General features: G+C 35.6%; 1 protein-coding gene across 7 annotated transcripts in view; it reads left to right on the forward strand.

The window, feature by feature from the left end:
• IMMP2L (inner mitochondrial membrane peptidase subunit 2) overlaps positions 1-19,015 on the forward strand; it is a 460,185-nt gene that overhangs the window by 377,685 nt on the left and 63,485 nt on the right. The window lies entirely within an intron of this gene.

Consider the following 19,015-nt stretch of genomic DNA (forward strand, 5'->3'; position numbering starts at 1 on the left):
TTCGTAAATGATCATGCATGTTTTATAGAATGAAAATGGATTACATACAGCAAGTGGAATACATTTCCTAGCATCCTCTTAGTTGTATATATCACAAGTGCTCATAATTTCTGGACTGTTCATTATAATTCATAGCCTCTGTGCATCTCAATCTAAAAATGGAAACAGCTGGCAAATTGCAAATACATTTGCAGTTGTTTTAGTTGATTATAGGTACAATATCAAGCATGAAACAGTAAACTGAAATTCCCTTAGGGGTCTGGGTAATTAACCAGAAATACATTTAGTGTGGCATTGCTAATCCAGTTACAGAATGGGAAAAATATTTGCTAATAATCACTTTTATTAGGATACTTATAAAAACAGGATAAAGGTTTTTGTTTCTTTGTTTGTTCATTTTTAAAAGTTTATCTGTCAATATTAAAAAAATAATAATCCAGTATATATTATTACAGCTTGATTTTGCCTTTGTTATTTTTTCAGTCTTAATTCAATCCTATTAGTAGACACTCTTTTACAGTTACTTACAGACTGAGGTAAGGATTACAATATTGTTTGATATTAAGTACAAAGGTGTCTTTCAGGTCATGTGCAACCTCATTTTGTTTGATGTCTAACTTGTTCTAACTTTCTTCTTTTTTTTTTTTTAAATAAGCTGTGTGAATACTCATCCTCATGGCCACTTTTTTTTTTTTTTTTTTTTTTTTTTTTTTTTGTGTTCTGGGCATCTAAGCAATCCTAGATACCATTTGAAAGGGTTCACTCTCATGACGGGTCTCCTGAAAGGCATTTCATCTGTCACAACCAGCAGTCTTTGTTAGTTCACAGCAGAAGACACTACAGATTTCTGTTTACATGGATGAAATAGAAAAGAATTTGCTTTTCTGTAATACCTTTTCTATTTCAAGGTATTTCAAAGCACTTGAAAAAACATCCCAACTGAGTTCAATGCTAGTGCAACGTATAATGAGGAGGCAGTTGCAGCAATCCTTCAGCACTGCATGTTTAGTAACAGCAGAAAGACAGGCATTTCAGCTAGTATAATGATAGAAGGTATGTTGAAAGGATTGTGAAAATGTGTGTAAAGGATTTCACTGTGGGAAAACAAGCAAAGAGACAAAACCATCGAAACCTATCTGAGAGGCACAGCATGTTTTAAAACATTTTCCTCATGTATAAAAGATGTTGAAGATTATGCGAATGTAAGTTGTTTCATGCTGACGGTATTTTCTTGTTTAAATAACCCCTGCTCTCTCAACTTAGTTTATATAAAACTTACAAGAACACTAATAATAATAATATTAAAAAAATATATATAGCATCATGTGCTCTTAGCCATCTCAGCAGAGAAAACAAAGTCCAGCAGTGCAGATATTGAATTATTTTCCATTACTGAATGGGGCAATATCTCTGTGCTGTACAGAGTATAAACCCATATAGATTTGGTATTGCTAATGCATGTTCTCTACCCTTTTGTGGAGCTGAATCTTGACAACTGTCAAATTAGCACCTTTCCTCCACATTAATATTGTATTAAATTTATAGATATTGATATATTTAGTGATATCGCTCCTTTTTTTTTTTTTTTTTTTGACAGGTTTGTCAGATACGTAACATTCATTGAAAGTACAGGCTAATTTGAAAGTACTAGACTGTCCCAAGGCAAGCACTGTGGTCAGTGGTGTATCTGAAATGCATGTATACTGTTTTTGTGGTAGGGATGGAAATCTTGATAAAATAAAAATAATCAAGAATCCTTATCCAAAAAAGATTTATACAAAAAGATTTCATAAATGATGGAGAGAGGAAATTAGGGTATTGGTGTATCTTTAAAACAGTATTTATAACAAGCACTCAGTGAGAAGCCTAGTTTTCAGTAATGATGCATACCTGATTCTATTGATGAATCCTCCAAAATAAATTGGGACTTTTTTTTTAAGTCCTGTGAAATGTGAACCTACGACCCAATTTTAAACCTCAAATTTATTAAAACAAAACAAAACTAACCCACTTTTTTTTTCTGTGATTGTCTCTTTCCCTTCAGTTTTTCTTTTTCTTTTTTTTCCCCAGAAACAAGAGATTTATTATTATTATTATTATTATTATTATTATTATTATTATTATTATTATTATTAATATATTTTTTTACAATGATCTGCATGTATTTCTTGTCTTATTAACAGAGATCAGTCTCAGGCTCTTTGATAAATCATATGAATTATGTTAGTTCAATTTTTTATTAGTAAGCAGGTTTCTGAATCCACTAGGTTGTTTGTTTGTTTGTTTGTTTGTTTTCCCATTCTTTGAATCTCTGCAGTACAAGCTCAGCCAGTGGTCAGTCAGATGATGTCTTGAACCGCAGGAAGAAAGGGAACTATTTGTTGTCTAACTGCCCCTTGAAAAACACTTTTCATTCTTCCTAATGGAAGTAGCTGTTGAGGTTAGGAATTCAGTTTGGTCTGTTTGAGGTTCAGAGAGCTTGTGAGCTGACTTTCAGATATTGCTTATGGTTCTCATTTTGTTGCACTAAACTGTCTGTGAAGAGAAATTCTGTCACATCTTTGTCTTTACATCATGACTTTGCACTACAGACATTATACTACTGTTTAATTTCCCCTTTTTTTGCACCACTTACATTGGCTCCCTGAATGTTGTATTCTGCAATGTGAATTAGTCTGTGAGATATTGAGAACAGAGAGTGTGTGTTCACACATCTGCTAAAGCCTCATGCACCTTGGCACTCTGTAGGAATTAAGAAAATACATTTTCCAAAATGATGAAACATGACATTAATATAGAAAATGTCAGTCAGTAGTTATATTTTGTCAGATAAATATTATTTGCCATGGCAGAGTTCAATGCTTAATAATACATTGTTCTTGTCAGTACTGTTTAAAGTGCACACGATTCATACTAAACCTTTATCTTAGCTGATAGTGAAAGCAGGCATTTAGCATTTTCCTAAACCAAATCTCAGTTCAGAAGTTTAATGCACTTCTGTATTTACAGCAATAAAAAAGAATATTCTACCTTCTCCAGAGATTTATTTATCTCAGTTGTATAGAAGAGGTTTATGCTGCCATTGCTGCAGTTTTACATGATCTACTGAAACATTATTTAACAATGCATAGTGTGATAATGCCGGATTTGCATATATTTGAAGATGTTTCCTATTTAAATTCAGTTCAGAAATAAAAAGTATGTTTTCTACCAGAATGAAAACACAGGACAAATGTTGCTTAATATAATCATTAAGAAGCTTTGCAAAAATTCTGTCATGTGGAGATATGCAGTAGTAATATTTTAATAAAATATCAAAAGTTAAGATTCCAATTTTTGCTTTTTGTATTCTAAGAATTTTAAAAGAAATATTTAAAGTTTTATTGCACTATTTTTAATTTACATATATTTTTGCTGTAAATATCAGTATAAGTAGTTTCTGACAGAAAAGACCATTTACCTAGGACTGTATGAATCCCTCCTGAGATTTTTCTGAGATTTTTGCAAACTCAACTAAGTCAGCAGATATTTGCAGATAACCTGCTTTATCCAGATTTGCTTATACCTTTGAGTGAGATGAGGTTTCCAAGGAGATGTATACCTTGTAATTCTTTTTTCCATTCTGTTCAGCAAGCTTCCAAACATTCCTCCTCTTACAAAGGTAAAAAGACTTCATAGCATGCATTGGAAAAAATGTTTACATGTGATAGTTTTGGAAAAAAAAAATTACCTACATTTAGGAATAATTTTTGGTCATGTTTTTTCAAACAGCATTTTTTATATTTGGAAATTCACACCAAGGTTAATTTACTTTTGGCATAGAGTGAAATTTTATATACAAATCTAATCTAACGGCTATCACTCCTACTGTATAAAAAAATTCAAGGAGGTGGGATATCTTAGACTGTGAGTTTGAAAGCGCTTTGAATACATATAGTAATAGGGAACAAAATGTCGAGTCCTTCATTAAGGTAAACCTATATGCAACTTTTTCTGTTTAGTATTTGAATATTAGGTTTCGCTAGTCATCTAGCACAATGCACTGCTGCAACTGAATATATTTCCAGATTCAAATATAGATATATACGTGTATGTTTTTCAGGGAATTAGTGATTGCTTCAATGTCAGTATTTTTAGGACATCAGGCCAGTTTTAAACTTGAAAGCAAAACTTTACTAAATTCATTCATTAACAATGCACCATGCTAATAGTTCATTTTTATACATTATTAATCATCAGCACAATGTATACAAAACTTAGTATTTATACTTACTTAGAGGGCTTATTTTCTTTCTTCTCAATTTTTTCTCTTTGTGTTTTAAAATTTTCATGCTATTTGTCATGCTCCTAAAAGGGGGATTGCATCATGCTTGTCTTATTTTTGATTTTGCCATTCATCCTTCTTGTATATTCAGCAGGATGCCTGTTTGCAGTCCTTTGTTCTTATCTTGCTCTGTCTGGCGATGTTTTAATAACCTGGGTATGCCCTATGTCCAACCACATATGGCTTTGTTTGCTGCTTTGGTAGTCATATTGCTTACATACTTATGTAAAAGTCTCATCCATCATGTCTGGTTATGCGTTTTCAGAGTCATGAAATACTTATACACTGTCGCTGGTTACAGTACTTTCGTATGATTACCTTTGGGTTGAAAGCAAAGGATATTAATTGTATTCTGATTTCTTTTATAAATTATGTATACCTTAGAGGTTTCACAGGCTTCTACTTTGGCTACATTACATTTCTTTGGCTGTTTAGGCATTGAGCACCAAATTTAACTAGATACCTAGGAACTTGTTTTCACCCACAACACCTCTAGAAGGTGATTCATCCCATCCAATAAGAGGGATTTTAGATGGATGGATGAATCATCCTCCAGAAGTGCCATGAAAAATACAGAAGACTCAGTGACTAATACAGGTTAGACAGCTCCTGTCAGCTGAGAGGAATCCCATCTCTATGGCACCGCCAGCCTTTCCACTAGTAAGCTGCTTATACCCGCAGCCAGTTCTCTAGCGGTTCATATACTAAAGATAAGTAGGGAAGACCCCTCCTTTTAAGTATTGCAAGGATGGATTTTAATGTAACCACAAAATTGCAAAAGTTTGTGGGCATTGTTGCATTTTAGGCAAATTCAATATAATATGCTAACAGAAGTAATGTCTAGATTCCTTTCTATATTTCCCCTTTCCTGATTATTCTCAGGAAGTGTTTATTTCTGTTTTTCAAGGGAAATGTGATGTAATTTTAAGGCTGGATTCACATTTTCTAGTATTTGTCCCATTTTCCTAGATTATGCAGGGCTCTGAACTATCTGTTTGCACTTGCCAAACTTAAGTGAACTCATTCAGCTAATATTGCTTGCAGTCTCACTCATCATTAACCTCTTCTACAATTGTAAGCATCTAAGGACAGGAACAAATACCTTATCCTGGGTCTGGTAAAGAATATACTGCTGTGGTTTAACAAATACTGCAAAATAATAATGGAAGCCTACATCATATGGAAGGAATACTTTTGGTTTGCATTTATCTGTGTTTTTTGCCTTTATTAAGTCAGAGTTCCTCATCTTGTCTTTCAGTGCAAAAATTTCTGTACTGTTTCTGCTCTTGCTTCATGCTTCTGAGCTTTGGCTATCTCTGCTGTTCAAAGTTGTGTGGTTTCAGTTTTCTGATTTTGTTCCTCCCCCAGTACTGCTATGCCTTCTTTTCTGCCTTGGGATCTCCTTTAACTTTGGCCGTCTTTGCCTTTTTCATTTAGACTCCTCATCAAAACACATTATTTTATGGTCAGCCTTATAAAAAGAGCATTTTCTTTTTTACTAGGAAAGAATGACATAGAAAACAAAAAGTGAAGGTGACAGCATCTTCTGCACATCTCCTATGCTTTCTAAAATTTCTGATAAAGCATGAATTGATGAAAGCATGAAAAATTTAGGCATGAATTCTAATAACCAATGTGTGTAGTTTGGATCACAAAACTTTGGTTCAAGGGCTCTGCCATCTTTTATAAGCAGTGACCACAACTGGAAATTCTTTCTAATAATAAAACACAAAGTGGCTTGACAGCTGATTTTTAATCATGACTTATTGGCCTCTTAAACATGCTGTGACATGCAGCTACAGCTGGAATACAGTGCATCCCAGTGCTCCCTGTCTCCTGATCATCCGGTGTGGGAAAAGTTGCAGTTAAGTCTGTACACCTGTGGTCATAAGAATGGGCTTTTGAGTATCTGAGACTTGCCTTAAAAGAGTGGGTTGGAAATTGCGTCAAGATCTCATAGGTGAGACATTGACTCAAAACTATCTTTCACTCTGAGTTCAGCCCTGTCATTTGGCATGGGATTGATAGCAGTATGGGAACACACAGAAGCAGCTTCTTTTTAACTAACTAGGATTTATTAGTAACAATTTGTCAGTTTTTACTATTACGCTACAACAGTCAAAATACAGACATGCATGAATCCTGATACAACACTGTTTAGGATTTCTCAGTGACTTCTGACTACTCCCCATTTTTCCACTGGATGCAGATGCTTTTCTCAGCTTGTGCCTACCTCTTGCAGTCGACAGCTTCCCCTTTTCTCTGTGAAGGGCAGACCTTTTAAAAGATCAGATGTCTTTTGATCTTATGTGTGGTAATATTTCACATTCTCAGCATTCAGCTGAGGCCCTCCTGCTTAGTTAGTTTGCTTTTTTTTTTTTTTTTCCCTGGAGGAATGCTCTACTTAGGGACATGATTTATTCTAGCTAATAATATTTTTTATTTATTAATGAATGTTTATAAGAGATAGTACATAAATGATACACCAGTAAGATATTATAGATGACATTATTACAAATGAAGAATTGTAAATGTAGACAGAATGACACTCAGTATTCATACAAGGCAGAAATCCTCTGGTCTCCAGATGAATTTCATCCAAGTTGCCATCAGCACATGCCAAAGCACCATCCCTCAGCAGCCTTTCCTGGTTCCATCACCGCCCTCCCATACCAGGATGTGCTGCCATCCAGTAATACGGTTTGATTATTTTTCAGCCAGCTTTCAAGCCATGTTTTCAAGTCTGAATGAGCTTTAGTGTGATGCTGTTGTAGTGCTTTATGAACATCTTACAGCTAGCTCCTTTTTGTTACCCACCCACCTTTAATTCTGTTAGACTGAGCGATATACATTTATGTCATTACTGTACTATGTGCTATAAAAATATAAAATATTGTCTTCTTCAAGAAACTTTCCTTTTAACTGATCATAAAAGAAATACACTTTTAATCATATATTAGGATGAATCTATCCAAACCCCCATAAATTATAGATAGTTATCTAGAATTTCAGGAAACTTATTTCTGCATTCCTCTGAAGATTGTTTAAATTCTCTACATGCAATGGTGACAGAAAATTAGAAATTGGAACATTAGAAATGTACTAACTTGTGGTGATCTATCCTTTAGCATCTGTTTCTTACAGTGGACTTTTTTTTTCCCCTCATATTTCTGTGCCAGCCTGTTTCCTGCTGGGAAACCTTTTATCCTGATTACAATTCCTTGAAAATTGCGTGAAGAAGCTAACCTTTCTGGAAGGAAGAATGCTGTGATAGCCCCATTAGCCCTCATTAGTAATATGAACAGCATATCATAACAACAATTATTTAACAGGAAACGGGAGTTTCTTATTTTCTAGATAGTGCATTTTAATAATTTATGTTTGAGTGAGTAAGAGGGATAGATAGCAAGTTAAATGTATGAAGAACTTTTTTAGAAATAACCACTTTGCAAAGAACAGAAAAGTATCAGTCACAAAATAATCTTGAACATTCAATATATACTGAAAAGAATACTGTAAAAATAATTTGGAGGTGATTTTTCTTGTTTTAGGTGCAGAATTTTACAGCTCTTGCAGGTTTAGGACTGAAACTTTTTACCTTTACTTTACTTTTTTTACACTTTCCCTTACTGGTTTCTGAAGTGTAGCTGGGGATAAAGGCATATGGGTTGGAAGACTGCATGTTTGTTCAATAGCCATCTGCTACAGTGTCCCTTGGGGATAATACATCAAAAGGAGATTTCAGAATGGGAATGCTATGTAGCCATTACAGTGATGTCTTGGTTCACAGAAAGACTGGAATCATGACATAAGAAAGAGTGAACTGCTCCTCCTCTTCTCTGAGATGATAGTTTTGTAGCCCAATGGAATAAATGTCGACTCCGTAAGCTATCATTTTGCTTATCACAGTAGCCAAAACTTCCAAAATGTGTATATCCCCAAATCCCAAGCAGTGTCCTTTACCAGATTCCAAAATGCACTGTGCTCAGCTCCAAAGCCATCAACTTCTCTTCGACTTCTATTAGAGTGCCCTGCCGTGTCTTTGATATGAAAACCTTAGCACCCTGGAAACTGAGCTGGAGTCAAATTAATTTAATAAAATAAATAATGTACATAGCACAGAATGGATTGCATTAGCCAGTTTCATATTTTATTCATAAAACTCTCCATGTTTTAATTTACTTGCAGCTAGTGATGCTGCAGAATTTACATTCTTCTTCACCACAGGTTTGCTGGAGAGAAACCATTTTCAGTGACAGAATACAAAATACTAGAAAAAAGATAAAGGATGAAATGTGGAAATGAGTGAAATGGTGCCATGGTTTAGAAAATAAATGAAATACCACTGTCTACTAGCAAAATGTAATGCTCTAGCAAGAGTTGTGGAGTTTTGTGGCAGAAAAAATGAAGATTGGCCTTGTCCAAATACATATTATGATAATAATAATTATTATTATTCTGATTATAGTACCACAGGTGCAATAGGTCCTTCATGTACTAAGGCCATGATTTGGTCAAGATTTATGCTGTGATACTGCCAGGCAGCAAACCTCCGGGCAAGGGTGCAAAGGTGCCTCTGGTGTAGCATGTGCTGCTGCCAGTTGGTAGGGGACACCAGGTTTAGGCTGGGGCCAGCAGCCACACTGACTTTCTTTTCAGAATTTTGGCAGCTCATTGCACTGCACGTTTTTCTGGACCTTTTTTTTTTTTTTTTTTAATGATATTGGTAAAAAGAAGCCCTTCTGAGATCTCTCTTTCTAGTTGTCTTGAAGGACTCACAATAGCTTGGAACAATATGTTTGCTGTTTTCCATCTGTGATCAAAGTTATGTCTAAATGTTGCAGCATATGTAGGTCTTATGCTGGCTTTTATATTTCTGAATTTGCCAGGTCCCTGTGTGCTCTTGCTGGCTCTGAGCAGCCTCACCAGAACGACGGTGCTGGCTTCCTTGGTTTCCAGCTCACTTGCCCTTTGGAAGGAGCCAGCCCTTGCTGCTTCCTGACAGCTATGTCTTACCTTTCCTAAAGATGCATTTTTATTCCTACCTATCTTAAAAAAATAATAAGCAATGTACAGAAACTCATAATACTGGTGGAAGGATTTTCAGAGAAAACTTCAATCTAACTCAAACCTACTGATTTAGTTTTTCTATCTTCTGGCTTCAGAATCTGGTCAAGACATCTTAAGCTCAGTGTTCTATTTTGGCTAGGAGTTTAAGTTTGCAGGACAAACATAATGATTTTGAGTTAAAGCATTTTTCCCCCATCCGTTCAAGCTGCCTTCTCATGAGCACTGCCCAGAACCTCAGTTACAAGGTGGCAGCATGTCCTGGTTTCAACTGGGACAGAGTTAATTTTCTTCCTAGTAGCTGATATGTGCTGTGTTTTGGATTTAGGATTAGAATAATGCTGATAAGACACCATTGTTTAGTTGTTGCAGGGCTTACACAGAGCCAAGGACTTTTCAGATTCTCATACTGCTCTGCCAGCGAGGAGGCTGGGGGTGCAGCAGGAGCGGGGAGGGGACAGACCCAGGACAGCTGACCCAGACTGACAAAAGGGATATCCCATACTGTGTAGTGTCATGCTAAACAACAAAACTTGGGGTGAGTGGGACAGGAACTGTCATTGCTTGGGGACTAGCTGGACCTTGGTTGGCAGGTGGTAAGCAAATGCATTGAGTATCACTTGTTTTGTGTATTCTTTTATCATTATAATTTTTATTATTATTTTCCCTTCCTTTATGTCCTATCAAACTGTCTTTATCTCAACCCATCAGTTTTACCTTGTTTCTCATTCTCTCCCCCATCCCACTGGGGGAGAGTGAGTGAATGGCTGTGTGGTGCCTAGCTGTCTGCTGAGTTAAACCATGACAGGGCAACCAAATAACACACAAAAGTGTTTTGTTTTGGTTTGGTTTTCCTTTGTTTAAAAAGAATAATGCGAAATGAACAAACTTGCAATGCAGTATATTCTCTTCTATTGATCTCTGCCAGTTTACTCTAGCAGAGATTTTTTTGTGCCTTTCCATTTTTGTTGGATACATCTAGGTGAACAATTCTTCATGTAGTGATTCTTCTCTTGGTCGTCCATACTTGCACCAGAGAGGTAGACTGGGAAGAGGACAGAGAGGGGAGCAGAGAAGGAGAAGAAAAAGCAGAGAAAAGAGAAGAATAAGCAACTGGTGACAGTTCCCTTCCAACCAGCTCCATGAGCTTCGTACAGTCTCACATGACTCTCTCCTTTTACTGAACACCTTTGATTTTGTCTCTTACCTCACTGCAGTCCTCACGTTCCTTGTGACAGAGGCAAGAACTGTGTGTCTTGTTTAGCTAAAGCCATCTAACTGGCAGTCTTCACTCCCTACCTGTGGGGGTTTTCTGTATCCTTTCCATCATACACAGCCACTGCTGTCCCCTGGCCTGTGAACCTGAACTCACATTTCCCAGTTGGTGAGATATCGTGCTGTTTCTCACCATCTGGCAAGCCAGTATTTTCATCCGAAAAGGTTTGGATTAGAAGTGTAAAGGAGCTAATTATGTTCAGCGAGTGTTTCATGACATGCTATTATAGCCAAACAAACAAGAAATTAATTGTGGAAATGTTTTCTTGAGCAAGTCCCTATTCAACTGATTCAAAGATATAGAACAATGTGCGTAAAGAGTGGTTTGAAAAGCATTGAAAAAGCTATTTAGCACATTCAGCATAACCAATTTCTCTGTATGTCCTGAATTACAGTCTTTTTGGAGTAAGTGATGGGCAAGCTCTCATAATATCTTGGGTATGGTCCATTTACAGAGGATTTCATGGCAAGTGCTTTAGCATAGTTCTATAGTGGTGGTGTTTCAGTTTGGGCTGTGAGGTTTCATAGTGAGTTTCTCAGGCAAAACAGTTCATTTGCTATTTTTGTAAATACTCCACACAAATGCTTATTTGCTCTATAAATTTTTATTCGTCTTTCTTTACAAACCGAACTACACAAGGATAATTTGTTCTTTTAGAAAACTCCACAAATAAAATTGTCTAATACCAAATAGAACTTAGATTTGTGAGTCAAAGTTTATTACTTCTTTGAGCTGAAGTTACTGTTTGTATTGCCATTTATACTATTTTGTTTCTGATTAAGTTCCCCATTTTTTTTTCCAACTAGTATGTAGTTGTGTTAAAAAAATAAAATGTAGATACATGCTTCTGCTTCAATTTTGTGAAAAAAGCAAAGAAGCACAGAAATGCAGGGCTGCTTGAAACCTCAGTGACAAACTAGGCTACTGCCTGCATGGAGACAGGACCAAGTATACCCAGACCTTTTTGAATGCCTCTCTAACCTGTTCTGTGAAGGAGATTTAATGATTTTCTTGTTTTTTCAAGTCCTTCACTATTTTAGACTTGGCTTTTCTTCACCAATCCAGATCATCTTTGTTACATTCATCTGATTTTTCTAGTCCTTCCCCTGGCGGAGACGGAAGGCAGTTAATCACTGCCTTTTTACGTAAATTTTACTTAGTAAACAAACAACAACAAAAAAATCCCTCTGATTTTCTTTTTTTTTTCTTTTTTCTTTTTTTCAAGATTAAAAACCATCATTTCCTTTAAAACTTCTTGTAAGTAAGTGCTGAAGTATTTATCATTTGTGGTTCTCTACTCTCTTATGCCTTCCCAATTGATGTGTTTCTTAGTGTCATGTGTATCAGTACCCACTTCTCCAGGAGAGGCCATGAGTGCTGTTCAGAAGAAAAAATATAACTTCTGTGTTTCACACACAATTCCATTTTTAAAACAGACAAGAATGAGATTTACAGTTTTGCAAGTGTTACAGTGTTTGCTTGTAACTGACTGCCACCCTCAGATACTTTTCTGTGGATTTTAATGATTTTCTCTTGCATAGTCAACTTTAATGTATATATCCCATTGACATTAAAGACTTGTCTATCATTTTTGTTCAGAATATGCAGGAAAGATTTCTGATGAATATAGAGGAAATACTTGGAATGCCCATGAGAATAGGGGGTTTTCCCAGTCTACCTGATATTTTCATGTGCTGTATCTGAAATAGGAATGAGAGGGCTGCAGTCCAATTATAGCCGAAATTTATTATTGTTTCCATTCATTTATTCTAAATTAACAAAACACAAGAAATACTGAAATGTTCTGTATATTTTTATCAGTTTTTTAAACACATCCTAATGGTTACTTGAAGATAAACCTGATAACCCAGTGTTAAACCTCATATATCTCAAACTTGCCTCCACTATCAGAGCACTCACATATGCAGTTATTACTAATCCATTTTCAAATTATTGTGGCAGAAGTTAACGTCTCCCATAATTGTTTTAAATATGGTGAGAAAGATTAGTATAGAAGTAGTAAACAATATTAGTTATTTAATTAAGATTGTTTGAAATAAACAGATAACAGCTGTGACCAACTGATATTTAAGCCAAGCCTTCTACTTTGCCTCCTTAGGGATCTAAACGATGCTCACATAGCAATTCCTTAGCAAAGGGTGTGGAAGGGTCCTTTGCATTGGGCTCTTGATGGGAGAGAAAACAGGACTGGCAGGAGTCTAGCAGTGACTGCCTGAGATCATGCCCAATTCAGCATAAGCTGAAACAGCTGAGGAACTAATTCAAAGTACATTGCTAATTTTAAATGACCTTTCAGTATTCAGCAACTAAGGAAATATGTGATTAGTGCAGGAAGGCCTATCACAGAAATGGGATCCATGAGAACATAACTGTGTTTTTTGTAGTCTGACCTTCAGACAGTAGTTTATGATTAAAAGGTCTAATAAGAGAGGAGTCCGTTCTGGCCTCTCTGAACAATCCAGTTGCAAGATATTCCACACAAACAGAAGATGTAATGGTTATATTTCAACTTTGCATTTAAAAGGGTGGCACTGGAATTTACAATCAGCTTGAATAAAGGGAGAATGTACTACTTCTACTTCAAAATTACAAATTCCAGCAAAACAAAATGAGGATCTTAAGGTCTTGATGATTTCTAAAGCCAACTGAATTTCTATAGTATGAGATGCCTACTTTTTCTCCCACTGAAGGACCTACCTGTAGGTCTACTTTTTCGTGACACTACCAGAGTGCCATGCCAGAGTAGAAAGAAATCACCAACTGTGCACTAAAGCTGGGGATTATGTGTTATGATAGCACATTGCCTGACAGTCTCAAATCCCATAAGCCCTCTTTTGTCACACAGGTTGACATACCTGGGGCATATTGCAGCACATGCTGATGTGCAGAAACGTCCATTGCATGCCCATTTATGCAAGACATTCTGGGAGCATGATAACTTAGGAGGCTCGAGGAAAAATAAATAAATAAATAAAAAACAAATCAGAAGAAACTGTACTAAACTGTGGCCCATGTTACTACACGCAGACATGCTCCAACACCCATTTTTTCACACTGCCAAATCACAGTGGTATCCGAAATGGAATTATTTATACTTTGTGGATCAGAGCAGCAACAATAAAGAAACACAGAATATCTCTGCACAGAATATCCTGATGCTTTGCAAAGAAATATGAAAAGAAAAAGGATTTAAGAATCAATTAGACTTCAAGTTTCTCAGTGTGTACAGGCATATATGTTTAGAAATCTACCATTGTAAGATAAAATAGGTAATTTTTTTTTCTCTTATTTTCTTCCTTTTTAATTCTTTTTTTATCAGGTATTTTTTTCTGAAGGAGTATCCATTATTTACTGTTCCAAGCAAGAACTCAGTGCTGTATGGTCTTTAAATAGGAGGTTTTATGTATCAAATTAGCTTGAAAAATATATTACAAAAACAAAAGTAGACATGGACTTCACAGGTAAAAAAGGTTGAGGAGGAAATGAAATATAATGCAGTCATAGTATAATTCTTGGTCTCGAAAGTACACTCAGAAGCTTCTTTGCTGACAAATCTCCATGTCCCTATGCAGGTCTGTGCTACTTCACATTTATCTTCTGTCATTGCCTCTACCTGAAGTATGAATCTGGCTTGAAAGACAAAAAAAAAAAATTTTTTTTAAAAACTTGCAGCTTATGAAAAGGAAGAAAGTATACAAGGCAAAACTAAGTCTTGGAATTTACTATCTTTAGTGTTGTTCTTGTAACGGGAACATGAGGTTATCTTCAAAGGGAAAATCTTTGGACCATCAACAGGTGGTCCAGAGATGCAAAGTGTACTGGAGCTTTGGAATATCCTGCTTCAATAGCAGTCCTGAATATTTAAAGAATGTTGCTATTCTATTATGAACTATCGTTGTTTCATCTTCAAAGGCCAAGAGTTTGGAACATATTCTATTGTAAGCTGAACCAATTCACTTTGCTTTACTTTCCAAGTTCTAATCGGTGAGGCCTCAATTTTGCCATAACTCTCATTCTCTTATTAGTATGAGACAATGTATTTCATATTGCTGGCATAGCTTAGTTTAACAAACAAAAAAACAAAACAAAACAAAACAAAACAACATGACTTCTGGTAGTTTCTCTTGAGTGTATTGTGGACTTTTTCTCAGTGTAAACTCTGACATAGTAGTGTCTAAATTATGTTAAGTTGTCATAATGCTAATGTTTGGTCAAATACATAAAACCTCTTGAAGAGCTCACAGATTGACAGGATGAGAAAAATAAATGGAAAAGAAGATTTTTCATTGAAGAAACAAAAGATGAAGTCTTTTTGAAGAAACAAAAGATGAAGTCTTAGCTTGCTTGAACACTAACCTTTGTTAGCAAGTCCTCAGTTGCTTGTAACTGTTATTTCATGGGCATTGCTTATGAGAGGACATTTGATATGGGCGAATATCAAATGGATATATGAAAGGATGCAAGACATGGACTCCTGATGGCTCTTGAACAGGAGACACTTATTGCCATTTTTCACCACTACATATATAGGGGCTACTTTCCCTGTAGCCCCATGCGCTGTCCACGTGCCCAAATCTGTCTTACAATTGGTTAGAGACCCTCAGACACGCGCCTTGAGTCAGCCAGCAATTGGCCACTCCCAAAGCTCATCTTTAACACTGTAGCCAATTTACTTTATCTCGACCTTGCTCAAGTTTTTGGTTCTACTGCTGTTTTCCTCATTATCTCTAACTCAGGGATGTGTGAAACAGCACAAAGCTCCCTGTGAATTCCTCTCCCACAGATATATGGGAAAGTGTAGTAAATACCATCTGATTTTTTTGTTAAGTTGAATAAGTTTGGTACTATGATGAGGGAAGTAATAAAGTGAACCCAATAAAAGCTGAGTTACTAAGTGAAAAAAATATTGAGAAATTCACTAAATGTTGTTATCAGAAATATGAGCTTTCTGTGGTAAAAATGCAAAATATGCCCCATAGTTCAATTTTGTGTTTGTTAAGTTGAGGAGATTTTAGCTACGTGTCCAAACTGATGTGAGATGCAGTCTTTGTTGGCCAGTAGCCTTTTTCAATTTGTTTTGTGTATATATGATAACATGCCTATACTTTATTATCAATGAATTCCTTGAAATAAATATGATTGTATCCCAGAAGGTGATGAGTGAATCACCCAGTCCTGTTGAATTCTACTCTTGTGAACACTCCAAGTAGCATTCACTGGCTAGACTGCTATAATTCAGCTGTTGCCTGCAGCCAGTCTCAGAAAATATTTCTTCACATTTTTCTCTGGTAAATACTATACAGCGCTCTTTTTATGGATCTGTCAATTGAAGTAAAGAAAGTCACAGCACAAATGTTTACAGTAGGCAATGTAAAACAGATTTCTTCTGTGTTTTATATTGAAAATTTATTAGAAGAGTAGACTTGATACAATCTTAGTTTTGTTCTCTGCTGTTGGCATACCATTGTCTATGTCCATAAACATTACAGTGTTTAGAGAGAGCTTAAAATAAATAATTAAAAAGGATGCAAAATATAGAATATGAAAGCCTTTGGTCCTTTAAACAGAATTTATTACGTTCAAAGTTACATCTCGATAAAAGGCAAGCATAACTTGAATTAAAATATTAATCCATCTATCCCATTTAGTTCTTTGAAATATTCATAGCCCTTTTTTGGTGGTTGTGGTTTCTGTTAAGAGGCGGGGGGGCAATAAAGTAGGGGAGGCTTTGATGAAGAATGCTTTCATCGAGACCAACACAGTCAAGCTGACATGAATGTCCTTCATGGGTTTAGAAAATTGGCCCAGCTGGGAGTTATGTTATTGTAGAAAATCTTCTTTAAACTTCATAGTCCATACTCATAAAGCAGTTAGAACATTCTCAATCTCTTCCTGCAAAATCCACTCCCTTCTCTCTCTTTTCCAGTGCAGACTTCCAAGTTCTGTCTTGTTTACTCCTCCACTTGTTTTTATTTCAAAGTACTATCAGTACTTTTCAGCTGCCACTGAAATCTATCTTATGTTTTCCCTGGGTGTTTAATGCTTGTTTTTCCTTCTCTTCCTGCTCATCTGGCTTACATTTCTGTTCTTATCTGTTCCTCACTGTGAAGTTTTCAAGGCATAAATGCTATCTTTTTAATTGTTTGCATTTATATAGCGGTAGATAGAATCATTGGACACTTAGAAATGGACAGCTGACACTGATTTTACATGTGAGAGTGTAAGTTAATGTGGTGTGGGTAGAAGAGAGAATGAAGCATGCAACAGTATTGCCTTGCAGTTACATAAATAGTTTGGTTACCTCAACTTTTATAATAATTCTATTTTTATTTATTTTTAATCTGCAAATAAAACTGATGCATGGTTATAAAATATGGTAGAAGTGACTTATATACAATTTTATTCTTGTAGATTTTTAAAAGTAGTAAAAGCAAGTAAAATTACCAGAACAAATAGAAAACTACATACATACATACATCACAGCTATATACAAGTAAACAAATACAAGTGTAGTAGTAAAGAGTGAAAACTCTGTTTGATCAAAACCTCCTATTCATGGCAGGATTCTATTGAAATTGCAAAATGTTTCTAATAATTTGTCACCTCTTTGCTGATTTATGAATACGTTACCCTCTACCTTACTTGCCACAAAAATAACACTTTGCCATAAAACCCTGTAGATTCAAGTTCTATTTTTTTTCCAGTGACACTTTCTTTATCAGCTATTAGACATGCCAATACTTGGAAAATGACAACTGGTGTTTATACAGCCTTTCTACACTTGTAGAAATTCCGGAAAGAATTTCTATTATTTTAGAAAGACTGGGCAATTCACATATCTGAAGAGAGTAATTTTAGATATTATGTCATGCTGTGAAGCTCGTTTTTCCCTGTTCCTAGTAATTAATGGTATATAAGGATCTTCCATGTTCAAGAAACAAAAAGTATTATTTGAACAGAAAAGTGAAATATGTAGATAGAATGTAAAGGCCTCGATAATTTAAAATAATTTAGAAATGGGAAAAAGAACAATTGCAGATAGTCATTTTTTTATTATTATTACAAGGTTATTTCCTAGAGCATATTTTCTCATTTATACAGAATGAATGAAAGTTAATAGTAGTAAAAGGGCTACATGTGTTACTATCAGAGGGAACATACATCATGAGCACATCTGATATCTGCCAGAGAGCTGCTTTTGGGAAGATTTTGTTTCAGACTGCAAGGCCTCTGCAACATTACCCATGACCTTGGCACTTTTGATGGCCATTTTCTCTCTGTGCAGGAAAGTCAGCATTGATTAGGTCCTTTCAACTCTGATGTACAGATCCTTCATTCAAAGTCTTTGGTGGGTTCAAGTGTCTCTCTGGTATTGGTAATATTGTGTAGAGTATGTGTCAAGCTGGTTTAGCCTTGTTCATGGCAACCATGAATATAACCAAGATAGAACAGAAAGGGAAATAAATTCTGTTTAGTATAGAGTGAAGGTAGGTTAAGTCTGCCTTGATGCTGGGGCAGACAAGCGTTAAAGGGTTTCCCTTCATAATGTTTGATTCCTAATCTGCAATGGGACTGAGTGGCTGTGCGCTACCTTTTACTCAGGGCTTTATATTTCTACTCAAGCTGACTCTTTGCCATTAGATTTGTCTGTATTTTATCAATATGACTTAAATGTTGTTTTTTTTTTCAGAATGGAAAATGATATACAACTTTATCTGAAAAATTACATTTTTTTCTTTTGCTTGTAAACTTATACCCATGGAAAAAGCTTCTGCCCTGCTCTGCAGGCTGAAGGCCATATTTTTAAGAAGACATCAAAGACGCTGTGAGTTTTCTAGCTGTCATTTACATAATATGTAACTGGGATGTGATAATAATCTTCAGACTTTCCTTTGCCCCAAACCCTAGCTGCAAGTGAAAGGCTGTTAGTAGTGCAGAGTTTTTAAGAAGAGCAGCACAAAGCAAAAACAATCTTTCTTCTATCATACTACCATCCAAAAGCCAGCATTGTTGCATGAATGGGATGGTCATTAATTCCGCTGGCAAGAAACTATCTCCATTCAACCTGGAGTTGTGACTCCTTGTGAGAGTTAGAATCCTAGAAGAAATTAAAGCTGCCTTACCTCAGTAGTTTAACGACCTCTAAATACTTTAATTCATGTGCATAAAATGCATAATTTCTCTGGCAAATTCTTAAAGTTAATACATAAAATACCTAGAAGAAAATACATTTATGTTTGAAAGAAGAAAGAATACATCAGAAAATTGTTCAAAAATATAGTAATTACAAATATTACTTGAAGAAATTATATCAAAGTAGCATTAAG

This window comes from Anser brachyrhynchus (assembly GCF_964034855.1).
Source record: "Anser brachyrhynchus genome assembly, chromosome: 1".
NCBI classification, from domain to species: Eukaryota; Metazoa; Chordata; class Aves; order Anseriformes; family Anatidae; genus Anser; species Anser brachyrhynchus.